Source organism: Struthio camelus, chromosome Z, assembly GCF_040807025.1.
Source record: "Struthio camelus isolate bStrCam1 chromosome Z, bStrCam1.hap1, whole genome shotgun sequence".
NCBI classification, from domain to species: Eukaryota; Metazoa; Chordata; class Aves; order Struthioniformes; family Struthionidae; genus Struthio; species Struthio camelus.
This window is the reverse complement of record NC_090982.1, coordinates 15919061-15933826: the sequence shown is the minus strand read 5'-3', so window position 1 is coordinate 15933826 and position 14766 is coordinate 15919061. Positions and strand designations below refer to the sequence as shown.

Genomic DNA, 14766 nt, shown 5'->3' with positions numbered 1-14766 from the left:
TGCAAATCCACCGATTAGATAGAAGCATGTTTTTTTTACAGTGATCATGCAATGGCACAGCAGAAGGAGCAATAATTGGACACCTTTGGCCTTGCGTCGGAGGCTGCGGTTTCCTCCCTCCTGGTTCGCAGGTAAGGAGGAGACGAGCACTGTCTAGGAAGGGCAGGGGGATCAACGTGATCATTATAGAGTTGCTGTGCTCATTACTTGGGTGAATTCTCCGCTTAGATGCTGTGATCTCCTAGTGCTCTGTGGAGATACTGGTTGAATGTGCTTGCATTTTGGGGGGGTGGTTTTGTTTTCTGATGTTTTGCATACTCAGGCCTGGAGCTTGAGTGTGATGCAGATCCAACTCCTGTCCTTACCTTCTACTTCAGTTCATAAGAGGCCGGGCCTTATAACCCAGACGTAATGAGTGTACCTGCAGTACATGAAGACCTCTGATGTGATGTCCTCATAAACACATCCCAAATGATCTGGGGCCAGCCTGATCTGTAGCTGAAGACTGAGGACTCAAATGCTTCTTATTCCATTTTTATCCTTAACCAGTTTCTGGTTTATGTTTGCAATAGTAACAGAGTGACAGATGAAGAAGAATTCCTTATCTTTTATTCAAATATCAGCATATCTGAAAGACTCTCTAAACCGAGTGTGTTTAAAGCCAGCTTTTTCATGTGAAAGGATGAGAACTGGAATCTATGTGGAAATGTTTGTTGCGGGCTCACTGCTGCAAGAACATGGGGGCACCTGCCTCTTGCATTGGAGGCATTCTGTCGTGTGAGCAACACAGTGGCAAAGAAAGCTTTGGGGTTTGTGTTGCTATGCACAGAGATGTCCCTTGAGCATGGGCTGGAGCTTTATGGGCAAGGTTTTCCAAAGCATTCAGGCTTGGCCTAACCTTCCTCACATTGCAACTGAAGGCAACATTTTTACTGATGCCAGCAGATGAAGGGTTTGCGTTTAAGCTGAGTGCTTTAGAAAGTGTTCTACAGAGAAGCATTGTCCCTGACATATGATACTAGCTGATTGTTAACCATTCATAAGGGAAGACTGAATCAAGTGCTCAGACATCACAATAATGACTGAAGTAGAAAAGAGATTTGAAATCCCTGCATGGTAATTATAATAGCCAACACAGTATTGTCAGAAGGAAGACCTTTGACAAAAGATGCTAATGACAAGCAATAGCATAAAATGTTCTGGAGCTTGGAGCATGACGTATTGAGGTGCTAATGCTATATTAAGAATGAATAACTTTACACTGTATAGAGGTTGGATTTAAATGATGTTCAAACCTAGAATTTTGCAAAATGGCACTTTGTTTTGGTAAGTTAGCCAAGTCAGCTCTTTGTTAAACCACAGATTCGTAGGAGGTATGGCTAAATATTAGCTGAAGTCAGGCGGCCTTTCATAGGCTACAGAATGTTCATTATTTACAAGTGGGTTTGATAGAAGATTTTTCCCCTTCTATTTGTCTAAACCATTTTATTTCTGTATGTAGTATAAAATAAATTGCAATGAATGATGGGGTCCTATACTGATTTTATTTAAAATCCTTTCCTTTATTTGCAGTCAAGAGCTTTACTGCAATTGTTAAGTCAGCATGAAGGCTGGATATTTTCTTTGCAAAAAACATAAAAGTAAATAAAAATACCTTCATGCTTACTTATCCGTTACAAATTATTTTCTCTTTCCTAAGTAAATGGATATATGTTAGAACAGTATTGAAGAGAGAAATAAAAAGTATTGCCGAAGCATGAGGAAGAAGGTTTCTAATCCATAGCTGAGAACTAATACTTAGAGTTCCTTTGATACTTCAGTGGTAATTTCCTGAAAAGCGGGCATCTGATGTAAAGCTTGCAATTTGGTCTAAATAGTATAGTTTGGGGGCAGTAAAGGTTATTTATAGCTTTTGCGTTGTAATCTCTTTAAATACAGTATTTTTAAGATGGAGGCCCCCCCATCTCCAGGGTGACTGGAAATGAATTTCCAGAGACCGTGCTCTGTTTTTAAAAAGCATTACATGTATACATGTATGTATACATGTTTGCACACGCGCGCGCACACACACACACACACACACACACGCACACGCAATCAGGGCAAAAATAAGGCAGTAAAATATTTACTACGAACTCTGCTACCAGTTTAATAAACTTCTTAGGCACAAATGAACTTTAAGCTTTGGGATGGTATCACCAAACTCGAAAGGTGCATTAAAACAATTTTCTTGAACAGCTGCTTGAACTACAACCTTTGTGCATGGTAGAGTTAGCAAAACCAAAGACAGTGCTATCACATTTTGTTCGTTTTGACTCAATTTCCTTAATAAGAGTTTATGTTAAGAGCACTTTTATTTATATTAATCTGCTCCAGCTGTGACTGAAAATTGGATTTGGTTTGAATGCAGCATTCTTCAGGTCAATCCAAACTCACTTGTCATGCAGTGTTAGTCTTATTATTGGGATCAGTTCAGGTGCCTCATGCCCTTATATTGTAAATCATCTTGCTTTTAATGCCACACGAGTATTTTGTGAATAAAGCTGAAGCGTTAATCCATTCCTTGGCTTTAAAAGTAAGAAGCACTTGTTAGAAGATGAAGAAGGCAGTCTCTTGCAATCAGAATAATGAACAGGAGACTCCGATTCCATTGAAGTCAATTAATGAAATCAAAAGCAAAACTTCCAGGCTACTTTACAGTCCTCTTTAAGGCATCTCAGGCTTTGTAAGCCTCCCAGGATGCAGTTCAGAGACAGCAGCTGTTTGCATGGCTGTTGTGGCTGTGATAATTGCCAGATCTGCCTTTTGCAGATGCGCAGCTGCTGTTTACCTGTCTGCTGAAACTAGCATCATTTTTGTAAAATGCAACTGCAGTGCGTGAATCTGAGGAAATATCTTTTTTTTTTTAACTACAGATGCACAATTTTTTAGTTGGCTATTTTATTCCTGTTAAATAAAGAGGGTGTGACTGAAACTTAACTTGTTTCTTCTTCAGAATAAATGGAAAGAAGATTATTACTATCTGTGCTCTGAAGAAAAGTCACCTCATTCTCCAAAGGCCTTATTCAAAAGTAGTATTATTTCTTGCATTTCGGTGGGCCAGGGTGAGAGCAAAAAGGACTTTAAATAAAGTCTTTAAATAAAGTCAAGCTATTAAGTCTCCAACTTTGGGAAAGATTTCCTGAGATCTCTTCATCTGTTGGGATCATCCATCCCTTCCTTGACAGTTATCTGTTCACAGCTCCAGCTTCTTAAAAGTTATTAAATCTCCCCAACTGGGCTGGCCCTAGGACCAGCAAAGTGTTGTCTCTCTAGAGTAGCACACTGCTGAGAAAGGAAGGGGAAGGCAGCAAAGTCACTGCCTGTCACTACCTATTTTGTTCTTCCCAGAGCTGTTGAAAGCTGGGTGCGCTCGTGGAAAGCTAGTATATGAGGAGGTGATGGTGGGAAGGCTTGACCCCTCTTAGCAGCAAAGAGGGTAGCATTTGAGTTCACCTCTCCTCTTCTGCCTTAGCAGGAGCAGACTCTTTCCTTAAAACCCAGTCAACAGAGGAAAACAGAAAGAGGATATGCACAGTGAAAGAGAATGAATGCTAGTTTTTACTATGGGTTCCTTTTTTAGAAGGCAAAAACCGTTTCTGTAGAGCCTTTTCTATCTGCAGTGCTAAGGATGGCTGGGCTGCGTTAGTTTCTCAAATAAGTCTTACAAACAAAGGTGCGTTTTGGGGGGAGGCAGTGGCTAGGGCTGCCTGCTCTCTCTTCTGTTACTTGTATTAGCAGTAGAAGCACTGACAATGAAAAAAATGAATCAATACATTCTGCTGTCCTTGAAATTTAAGGCTAGGGAATGACGATATAAGACACTGCTGATTCTTGTTCCTGTTGAGATCTGACCTAAGCAGAAATAGCTGCAGATTTAAGCTGAAAAAAATATATTAAGATCCTTTGCAAACAAAACACAAAGTTTTAAACTATATGCTTATTTTTTGGTATACAGAACACATCCTTCGTGATATCTAAATAAATCACGTATTTGTATGTGACTTGTCTGCGTCAGTCTCCACTCAGCTTCAGAGTCTCTTGTTGAATTGGGGTCAATATAAAAATTCTACCAAGGAGGCAGCATTAACTTTTTAAATAAGGATCTCTTCCTTTCTGCTGTGCTCTGTAAGGGTACTATAAAAATCTGGTTTTGAATTTCCTTGAACATCAGAGAAATCTTAGTTTAACCAGACAAAGAACAGCCAGAGCATAAAGCAAATCCCAAAGGACCTGGTTCTCTCATCAGATACAAGAAGCAAATCAGAGTAGCTGATCTCAGTGATCACTTCTGGCCTTTGAAACCACAGCTACTGATCAGTGACCGCTCTGAAAAGCTAGTATGAATAAAGGCTGCTTCTTCTGCTTCACTTCTTTACTGGAAAAAAAGGTAATTGTTCTTACTTTGTATGAAACTGTTCTTCTGAAGTGCTACAGAGGCAAAATATGGCTCCCTTTTTCCAAACAGTTCATGATCACAGGCAGCACTTCTCAAATTCTTCTGGTCGTTAGGCCACTTTCAGGAACACGGTGGACTTGCTGACAAGATGTATCCTGTTCTTTGCTCAGTAAAATCTCTTTCAGCGCCCCACTAACATTTGGGAGGTGATGCATGTGTAAGTTTTGAGTGAAACTGTATCAGATTCATAGTACAGATGCTAGTTTTTTTTTGTTTGTTTGTTTTTTGCATAGCCTTTTCCCTAGATGTTCTTATAAGGATCCAACTAACAAGAAAAAAGTACCCTAAAATCAGTAGAGACTTTTAAATATAGCCAGTGTCTTTCTTATAATGCAAAGCTAGACAGGAAGCAAGCAGTGACTTTTTAAAGACGTATTTGCTCAGAGCAATTAATTCTTATCCACCTGGATGTGCCACTGAGACTATGTTGTGGTTAAAGGGCAAACCCTGTATTTCAGTCCATGCTGGAGAGCAACAGAGAGACACTGTAATGGTAGCATTGCTCCGCACCCTTTGGAGGCTTGTAAATGGATCTGTACTTAATTTGGGCAGTGATGCATGTCTAAATGCGAGCTGTGCGGCCTCTGCCATTTGCTCTATGGCTACATTGCTGTGTGTCCTTTTGCAATGTCAGTTACAGACGGTCTCCCAGAGCTTGCAGGTGGAAGTAGAGTCAGTTTGGTAATCCTAGTGAGAGGCATGGATTTTCTGCCAGGTGCCTGTCTGTATAGTCAGCTACAAGCCTGCTTTCATCCTCTGCATTGCTCATATGTCACCTTGTGCAGTATCTTTTGGTTCAGCTTACACACACATGCACACGAATCTACTGACAGCCCCTGTCAAAGTGTGGATTTCTGGAAGAGTTAGAGAATATACTGTACCTTAATCATGAGAGTATTCAAAAGGAAATGTTAACCATCTCTCAGCAAATTGAAACGCAATGATAATAGAAATATTTTTGCTGGATGACAAAAAATGAGCAGAACTGCTGTAAATTGCACAGATATTTTGAAGGAGTAGCAGCAGAACTATGCTCTCTTCTTAAGTTACTGGGAAATAGTAACTTATTCTGGTCTCAGTCACAGCTCAGGCCTCTGATCCATTTCATCTCATTACCCTTGTTAAGCGAAAGGTGAAGCAATTTCAAATTTCAAAACAGACCCCTGCTGTCAGATTGGGGATGATGCCTCCTCAGATCTAAAGTGGAATACACTTTAAATCGGGCACTCTTCATCTTCAGGCTGTACTTGCCTTTAAAGGCCAAATCAGGCACCTGTCCCCACCCTTCTGCTAGCAAAAGAAAGCATGACTCCATGTGGAGCAGCTTTTCCTATATTCTTATGTGAAAAGGTGAAATCAGGGTGAGATGTCAAAATATATATATTTTTATTTTACAATTATAACTGGAGACCAGCACAACACATTAAAAGGTCTTTTTGGGTTCTTATTTCAATCTTTCCAACAATGCTGTAATAACATTGAGAATTTCGATGGAAGATATGTTAATGTGCCTTTTATAAATGCCCTTGCTAAATGGCAATATGGAATGCAGTTATCGTCAACTCCCATTACATATTAAAATTTCTAGTGGTACTTTTTCTTCTTTTGGGAAGGAGTAATGCGTAATGCCAGGTTCGGCACAAAGCACTGCTGTGTTTTCAAGGTGGTAGATAACAGGATATTTTTATTCTGAACAGAAGTTACTGAATAATAATTCAACACATTCTTAATTAGAGTATCAGCTTTTCTTCTTTCTAGCCATGTTTGCATGCAGAAGAGACATTTTTGGCTTGGAGAATTTTACAAGCCCATACACAAAAAGAATGTGTAAAGGATGGTATTCCCATTTCGTTGCTTTTTTTCAGTCTTGGATGGAAAATAAAACCAAATACTTAAAAATCCTCCATAAGGGAAGTAATATAAAACAGTTTTAAGATCAGTCTGCTCTTGCCAAAAAGCATTTTTAAAATTCTGCGTTATCTATTCTTTTTTTTTTTTTCTTTTAGTGAGCGCTACCATGTATTGGAGACTGTTTTAAACTGAACCAAAGAGAGTCTCGACCTTTGGTATATGTGATAGGAGATCCAAGTGCAGCTCTGGTTACATTTGTGGAGCTGTCATTGATTTTAGTGGGTGTTTGGTACAGTAATTGAAAGGTATATTGTGACCTGGAAATGAGTGAGTTTAAAGCCTTGTTATGGCCAGTTATAGATTGCTGCGTTATCATAGGCTGCCTGTAAGGAGTCCAGTATCAGACCTGTCAATCTTGTCCCATGTTAGATCTTCAGCTGACTTTAGTTGTTGCAGCTTTGGATTCAATTTCCATCAAAGGAAAAGCAAAGTAGAAATATCCTCTTCATTTCTGTGTTCCATGTAAGTGAAACCTTGACATTTTTCTTTGTTTTGCTGTAAATGGAAGAGTGTTCTCTACTTGTTCAGGTCTGTCACATAAAGAATTAGTAATGGGGATAAACACTGGGTCTTAAAAATCTTACTTAATAAAGGTTGGTTCCACAGCTCCTCCAGTTCTTCAGAGCTCCATGTGTCTCTTGTGTCTCTTACTGTTTTTCTAAAATGAAAACAAAACCTTCTTACTCTGTCTTGTGGAACAGATACAGTACAACTAGCATGAGGTTGTGCTTTCAGTTTGAATATTTTTCCAGGCAAGTAACTAAATTATGCAAGAAAGAGTGGGATTTTCAGTTGGCCGTTTGGTTTCACTGTTCTCTGTAATTGCTGTAATGTCAATGAGCAGTTCTGAGCTCCCATCTGTGTGTGTTGACTTGAAAGAGACCTTCATTTTTTCTAGGTTGGTCAAAAAAATGCCAGACATTTTTTATTTGCTAAACTTTAGAACTGGCAGTCACAGCAGAAAAGTTCCTGAGTATCAGTTGGAGGCAAGGGGAAAGCTGTATGCGTTGAGGACCTCCCTAGAAGAGGAATATCTCTGAGGATTCCCAACAAATGACTCTCCTACAGAAGGTCATTTGGGGGCCTGAGATTTGTCCTCAGTTCTGCAATAGGAAATCCCATTTTGGGACTTGTTCCAGTCCTTGATTTCAGCCCCAGCTGACATGAGGTCCCTTGTTGTGTCCCTTACAGGTTGGTGGTATTGCGTGGCCACGAAGGGCACAGAGGGAAGGCACATCTCAAACTACAGGGCTCTCACGAACCCCAGGAATGATAGTGCAAGTTCCTCGTCTTCCTGCCCACTCCACTGTTAGAGCCCACCCTCAGCCTGTGGGTCCACACAGGCCGGCACTTTTGCCTTGAAAACTGCCAGGAGAAATGCCACGCAAACATCTTGAGTCCTGCTTCTGCACTGGGGGATGAAACTAAGGGTTGCTTCTTATGCACAGGTGTAAGCAGAATAATTCTGAGCCTTGGCTGTTACAATGGAAAATAGGAGGAAAGGGGATTTTGAAGATGGTGTAGTTTCTCATGTTTCATTTCAAAAAGAAAAAAAGAAAATCTATGTAGGTTTCATAACTTTTATTTTAAAAGACATGTAGTACCTTTCCCCACTGATCTGAATGGAAGCATATTCTGATGCAATGTCCCTGGGCAGATTATAAACTCATGTTTGTTCTGGGCATTGTGCAGTGGAGCTTGTGAATGATGCTTACGTGGGTAGTGTCATTACCTGACAGTTGGATAAAATGTCCCTGGCAGAGTGGATAACGGCAATATGGCATGAAGATAACATACAGTAGAATGACCGTTCTAAGAAAGACAATTTTTAGCGTTTTGAAAATGACAAGCTTAACTTCATTTCGTCTTTGGCATCTCTGCAGGGCAAGCAAATGCATCTAACAATGACATCTGCTCTGGGACTGTCAAGGCAAATCAGGGCAGAGAACAGAGCAACCAGGAACTGAATGCCTTTTTTTAGTAGCATGTGCAGTAGGCATTTGTTTTTTTTTTTTTTTTCTTTTTTTATTAGCAAGGTAGAATGTAGGGCATTATGAGAGCTTCTGGTAGTCTAAAATAAAGCCGCTGAGACAATGCCAAAGGTAAAGCTATTTCCAAAGGAGAAAGCATGCGGAAGATGGAGTTCTGCTAGGGTGAAGTCTTTATAAGCTGTACAGATGGCCCAGCCTCGCAGCGGCAGGGTGGAAACAATATCGTGCTCAATTCCAGTGCGAACGTGGGCAATAGCCTTTTTCAGCCCTTAACCCTCCTGGAGGGAAAGCCCAAAAAGGGAGCCCATTGCAAGCAGGGAGGCATGGAGGGGTGCAATCAGTGCAGTATGAATACTTGCACAGTGCAGGTGTAATTGACAGCTCTTGTATTTTTAGGTCTTTTGAAGATGGTGCAGTCTCTCATGTCTCATTTCAAAAAGAAAAAAAATTCTATGTAGGTTTTGTAACCTTTATTTTAAAAGACATATAGTACCTTACCCTGCTGATGTGAATGGAAGCATATTCTAACGCAGTGTGGCTTTTGTTAAACAAGCTTCTGGGAACCTATTATGCAGCAATAACAGGCCAATTCGTAAGATTTCTGATTTCTCAGAGTCTTCCAGCCTTTGTCTGAGGAATGTAGACTTTGGCAGTGCGCTGTATACTGCAATCTCCTCATAATTAGTACGGTTTGGGCACTGTGCCAGGACATAATTATACAATATGATCAAGTAGAATCTTACCTATTTATCCTGTTTATGTTTCAAAACTCATCCTTTCATTTTATTTTCCCACAAGCCAAATGAAATTTAATATATGCTATTTAAATATTATACTACAGTTTATGTTATTAAATTGTACAAAAACGTTTGAAGATGATAAGCTTAACACAGACTGCATTTGAATAACCTTAATGGAGAAAAAAATACAGTCTATTATTACCAATAGGTCAATGTGTATTAGAAGAAAAAAGAGGTCTGACTAGTGAACTAACAGGTGGTTTAATAAAGCCATGATCTGCAACAGAACAGAACTAAATTACATTGGTTAAACACCAGCACAGAAGCCTTTTACTCAGTTAATATAACAACTTAGGGGCAATGCGGTTTGTTTTTGTTTTTAACTAGAATGGGGCATTTCATTCTCTGTAAATTATAGGATTGCGCAGGATTATCTCTTTCAGAATGCAGAGAATTGCTGACATTTAAAAACTTAACTTGTATGGAGCATGATCTCAATGCACTTTTTATCAGGAGCTGCAGCCTCAGTGCAGCAGTCATTTGCCACAGCTAATATAAGCTCTTTTGTCTGGTTACCAGTGTCCCTAACTAGTGTACACCTTGCAAAGATTATTTTTAGTTAATTTGATGGAAATTTTGATGCGATTTAACTTTCACGGAGCACGACGGGATGGCATTCTGTTCCAATGCATTGGAAGGTATTTGGGAGAAAAGAAATGCCAAATGGTTCAAGCAAATCATTTAATATTATGTCTCTTAGTCACATTTGGCAGAATCGTACTCAACAAGCGGTCCCATCAGCTCTAACAAGATTTCGCATGTTCAGTACAAGGAGTAGCATAAGCACTGATCACACCCTGAGGAGAAACATACGAAAAAAAAGTGCCATTCCATCAGTTGGACAAAAGAGTTACTAATCTGGGTAGAGAGATGGGTTTGACTGGATTGGGAGAAACAGAGTAGAAAAGGCATGGGTGTTTTTGCAGAAGTTAGATTTTGGAGTCTTTTGAGGGATTTTGTTTTTTGAAGGCCAGAGGTGATGCTACTCACCACTTATTCATCCTGAATTGGCAGGGAATTCAGTGGGCATGAAATTTCCTCTATGAGTCTTGCCTGTGTTTAGTAACTTGTGGCAGTGACTCTTCTGTTGGCGCTGCACATTGATTCAAAGTCTCCTAGGAAAGTCTCCTACTCTTTGTTAACACCTGTTAGCTAGAAAAAGTGACAGGATTTATTATAAATGAAGAAGTGGAATTTTAAATGGAGAAGTGGAAAGAAGGGAGTCTACGTATTAAAAAACAAAAAAAAACTGACTGCGGTTTAAGGGCCAGTACAATAGAGAAAATATGCTGCATATCCATATTTTTTCTCAGGACTTCCATAGTATGAGTTTGTTGCTGCCTAAGTGAGAGCCTCACTTCATGCTGTCACAACTTGTCCTTTTAACTTTAGCAGTGGTCTCCACTATCTCAGGCAAGATAGAAACAGTCACGTAAGCAAGGCTGCATAGTACTTGTTTTCTGTGTGGTTTATGCAGCGATGTTACCCCAGTAATGGATCAGAAAAATCCTTGTGCGCAGTAATGTCATTGACTATTCTGAATTTTCTATCAAAATAGCTGAAAAAGTTTCAGAAGAAAGCATCTTACCATTGTCTAGGATGTCTGTAGCACAGTACCCAATCTAGTGTCTCTGAAAATATAAATACATAGTAAGAGCAAGCCCTTTGTAAGAAGTGCAAAGCGTTGTTTTTTAGAGCATTGACCTCTCCCTGCAGAGAAAGCCTTGTGTGTTAAATTTGCTTTCTCAGCAGCAGCAAGTGTCTTGCAATTGCAAAGACAAGAGGATCTGAGGCAAGAAGTAACTCTCAGAGCCTGCTGTTTCTGGACAAACAGCATGAACAGGTGGAAGCCTGGAGGTATTTGGTTATGCATGTTGTTCATTGGTTGCTTTTGTTTTTCTAATTGAAGGTATTGCAGAAAATGTGCCAGCTCTGCCACTTAAATTGAATACCAACCTAAGTCAGAAAACAGTGGCCTTACTGTAGTAAGAGGGAATGGTAAATAAATATCTTCAAAAGCTTCTTGAAGTGGTCAAGTGTCAGACATGTAGCACTGATGGATTATTCAGTTTCCTTTGTGAAATGTAGAGCTATTTTTCTAAATAAATAGCCTCTTTTAGCATTGTAAGATAAAACGTGAATCTCACTGGTGTATTTTTTAGCAAATACCACTGGCTTTCTTTAATATGTAAGGAAGACATTACTCCTCTCAAGAAAGCTAAGCATGCTATCTCTCCACTTACTGGAACAAAATGCTGGTGGGAATCAGTGGAGCTGATGAGAATGCTGTTCCATTAAATCCAAAACATTTCAGGAGGAAAAATAAAATCAGTTAAGCTTTAATCGTGATACATTTTGCAGTTGGTCACTTCTGACTAGGGATTAATAGGAAAAAAAAAAAGTCTCTGTGAGTGAACCTGAAATGAGCTATTTTGAGAAAACTGCATCTTTCAAAGATATGCAAAAGCTTTAGTGTTCCTTCCAATGCAGAATGAAAATACAAGTTTAACCGGTTGCCAGGATACTTTTCATCCTTTGGACAGCTCTATTTCTTGATGCAGCAAGTGGATATTAAGAATCCTAGCCATCTTCTGTCTGCTATGTTTGTTAGAGGAAAAGGGAATCCTGAATAAAAGCAGAGCAACTTCTAGTAGAGAAAGCCTGGGAAACCACTCAGCACTGTGCAAAAATGCTATAACACAAAATTGTATGCAAGTACCACATTTGGAAGAAATATCCTTGGGTGCTTGTGTGCTTCAAGAGTAAATATAAACAGAACAAAATTAAGTAGAGCTCTCACACTGTAATAGCTTCATGTCGGAATTATTAATATATAAAGCAAAATGCTAGTTCAGGTAGTGCTACCTCAGATAATTTTTTCAGGCCACTTTGATTTTCAGTATAACTTAGCATTTCAGAAATATCATCCATCCTAACCGCCCTGAATGGGTGCACATCCTGCAATTGCTCGTAACAACTCATTGCAGAATTTGCTTGATGTTCACTGTGACATATGCAGTCACCTCCTCGGAGTTCAGTCTTAGGTTACCCAAACAAGGCGTCATGAGGGGGTTGCATTTAACGCTAAGTAATATACCTTTAATGTCATACCACATATGAGGTTTGGGCCTTGTGAAGAAGCTAGAAAACATGGGTTCCAGTTACAAAATCTCTAAAAAAGATTTGTTCTTTATATTCTAAAATTGTTAATTATAGCTTTTCCACATTTGCTGCTGAATTGCTTTCATGGTGAAAAGGATGCATTTCTGGGAAGTTCCACGCTGCCAGAGGCAGTTCTTTTCTGGACCTTTTCAGGATATCATTGGATGTGGTTGATCACGTACAGTCTCATCAGGTTATAGGTATTTTGTACAGTGGAAATGGCTTCATACCATGGCATTGTTGCACTAAATACAAGCCTGTTGTGATGAATATTTTTCCAGAAGATTTTAGCAGGTTTAGGAAATCCCTGTTGGGCAACGACCTGTACAATATAAATGGCATTCTTGTCAAAACAGCAACATAAGTTTCAGACCTGAATGAAACTTTGTATTTCTAAATGCAGTTGCTTAACCAATAGAAATGAATATATTTGTTGTATACATTTGGTTTTCAGAAAAATCCACTGAGAAATTACTCTTTAACCTTTTAAAACAAAGTAACTTAAAAAAATAAAGGGGCAACATGTTGCCTTGTTCAGAAGAGGTTTGCAAGGTGTGTGAAGGTACTTAGGCAATGGCTCTGAATTTTGTAGAAAACATTACCTAAAGATTCACAGACTCCAATGCATATGATTTTGTGCGGTGTTTCCTGATATGGTGAGCTACCTAAATGCATAGCTGCTATAAGTCAAAAATTGCCTTCTCTTATCCTTTCTTCTGTTCTTTTATAGCCAGACTAATGTAAACTTGCTTATTACACCTTCTGTGTTCGAGTTAGAAAGGGAGAGCCATAGACGATAAATGGCTATAAATGAAAATAGTTAATTATCCCCAAAACTTGGAATGTTAGGTTGTATGTTACCATTTGGTGGTATACTTGACTCAACTGCATCTATTTTAGTATTTACAGATGGTAACTTAAGATGATGGGTGAATCATAGGTCTGAAAGATCTTAGCTCTTCATTACTTTAATGAATTAGCTACACAGTGCTTATTATTTACTCATGTCTGCTTAATTGCAACTGTCAGAAGCAAATCAGTGATGAAAACAACCTTTGGCATGGAATGGTAGCTAGCACATTCATTTTCATAGATTAAACAAAAAGTTGGCAAGTGAAATATATTTTTCTAAAAATAGTTTCATTAAAAATGCCCATAATGTAAATATTTTTATACCAGCTAAAAATGCCAGGCTTTCAAATTTCAGATGAAAAACTGAGGAAAAGTTGGAAAAAAAGTTCCAAATTCTTTCTTTCCTACCTTTTTCTTTGTTTGGGAAACTTAATGGAGACTACTTGACCCATGCAAACTATCAGTCAGCAAGCAAAGATTAGCTGGAACTTTGTACCAGAGCAAGCCTTGGGTAAAGAGGAACATTTGGTACATCCAATTTCTAATGGATGTGTTATCCAGCAAGAAAAGCCCCAAGCCAGCAAGTCAACATAGGAGCAGGCAATTTTTTACTTGGCTTTATCATGTCTGTTGGAAAATAGCGTTAATAAAAGTTGATGTGAGATCTTATAGAAAGAAAAGGCTATATTTATTTACAAAATCTATGAGTAAGTTGATTTTACTTGCATTTATTCTCTCATCGTTTTCATTTCATCTCGCATACACAAGACATCTGCACAATCAGTCTGTCCAGGATCACTTGCAAGCAACATAGAGGGCAGGCAGTTTCTGAGTCTGCATTATGTCTCTGAGGTCTGTCTAGACTGGAGGCAACAAACTAGGCTTTGGACAGGTTTTTCATAACCTTTTGGAGAAAACAGTTGTTACAAGATTGTCCTTTGCTTCAGGATCTCGCTTCCTTCAGTTTCATTAATCTCAGGCAAGGCTGCTGCTCATTGTCTCTTTTCCCTGTTTATTTAGAATATTTATCTGTTTTCATGGAAGGAAAAGAAATTTTTCAGTGACAGAAGTAATGGCCTAGGTGATGATAGTCTGCCGTCCTGTTGCCATCTTCCTGGTGTGAGAGTGGTGCTCTGCCACCAGCGGGTGGCCTCTGCCATGACGGTTCTTCACAGAAGCAATGCATTCCTCAGTGTTGCTCCTGGGAATGGTGTCCACTGTTACCAATGCAGGGCATCCTTTTAACTCTTCTTCTGCTGTTTATTCCTGTGCTTTCTGACACACACACATCTGTCCTTATGTAATGTATACCAATCTTAATATTTCTGTTATGCGTCTACATGTTCAGTCTAGCTGGCTATCCTACAGCTCTGTCAGCACATGAATTACAGCACTGTTTCTCAAACTTTTGAAAGTCAGAGCCTTAAGAGAATAATCTAGTTGCTTGTTCCCTCCCTCCTTCCCTTCATCCGTCCCTCTCTCTCTTCCTCACTGTATAATGCTCTTCCAGCGAAACTTTTGCAGACCTTAGTAATTTAACAGAGTGCCACGC

General features: G+C 39.3%; 1 protein-coding gene across 4 annotated transcripts in view; it reads left to right on the top strand.

Moving 5' to 3' along the window:
* The window catches only part of PLPPR1 (phospholipid phosphatase related 1), a 136453-nt gene that overhangs the window by 20780 nt on the left and 100907 nt on the right, over positions 1-14766 (top strand). Inside the window, exon 1 of one of the 4 annotated variants that reach the window (XM_068928374.1) lies at positions 42-131. The exons of the other annotated variants lie outside the window; for them this stretch is intronic. The gene's annotated coding sequence lies outside the window, so the exon portion shown is untranslated. Of the gene's footprint in view, positions 1-41; positions 132-14766 lie in introns of those variants that run through there. 4 annotated transcript variants of the gene reach the window in all.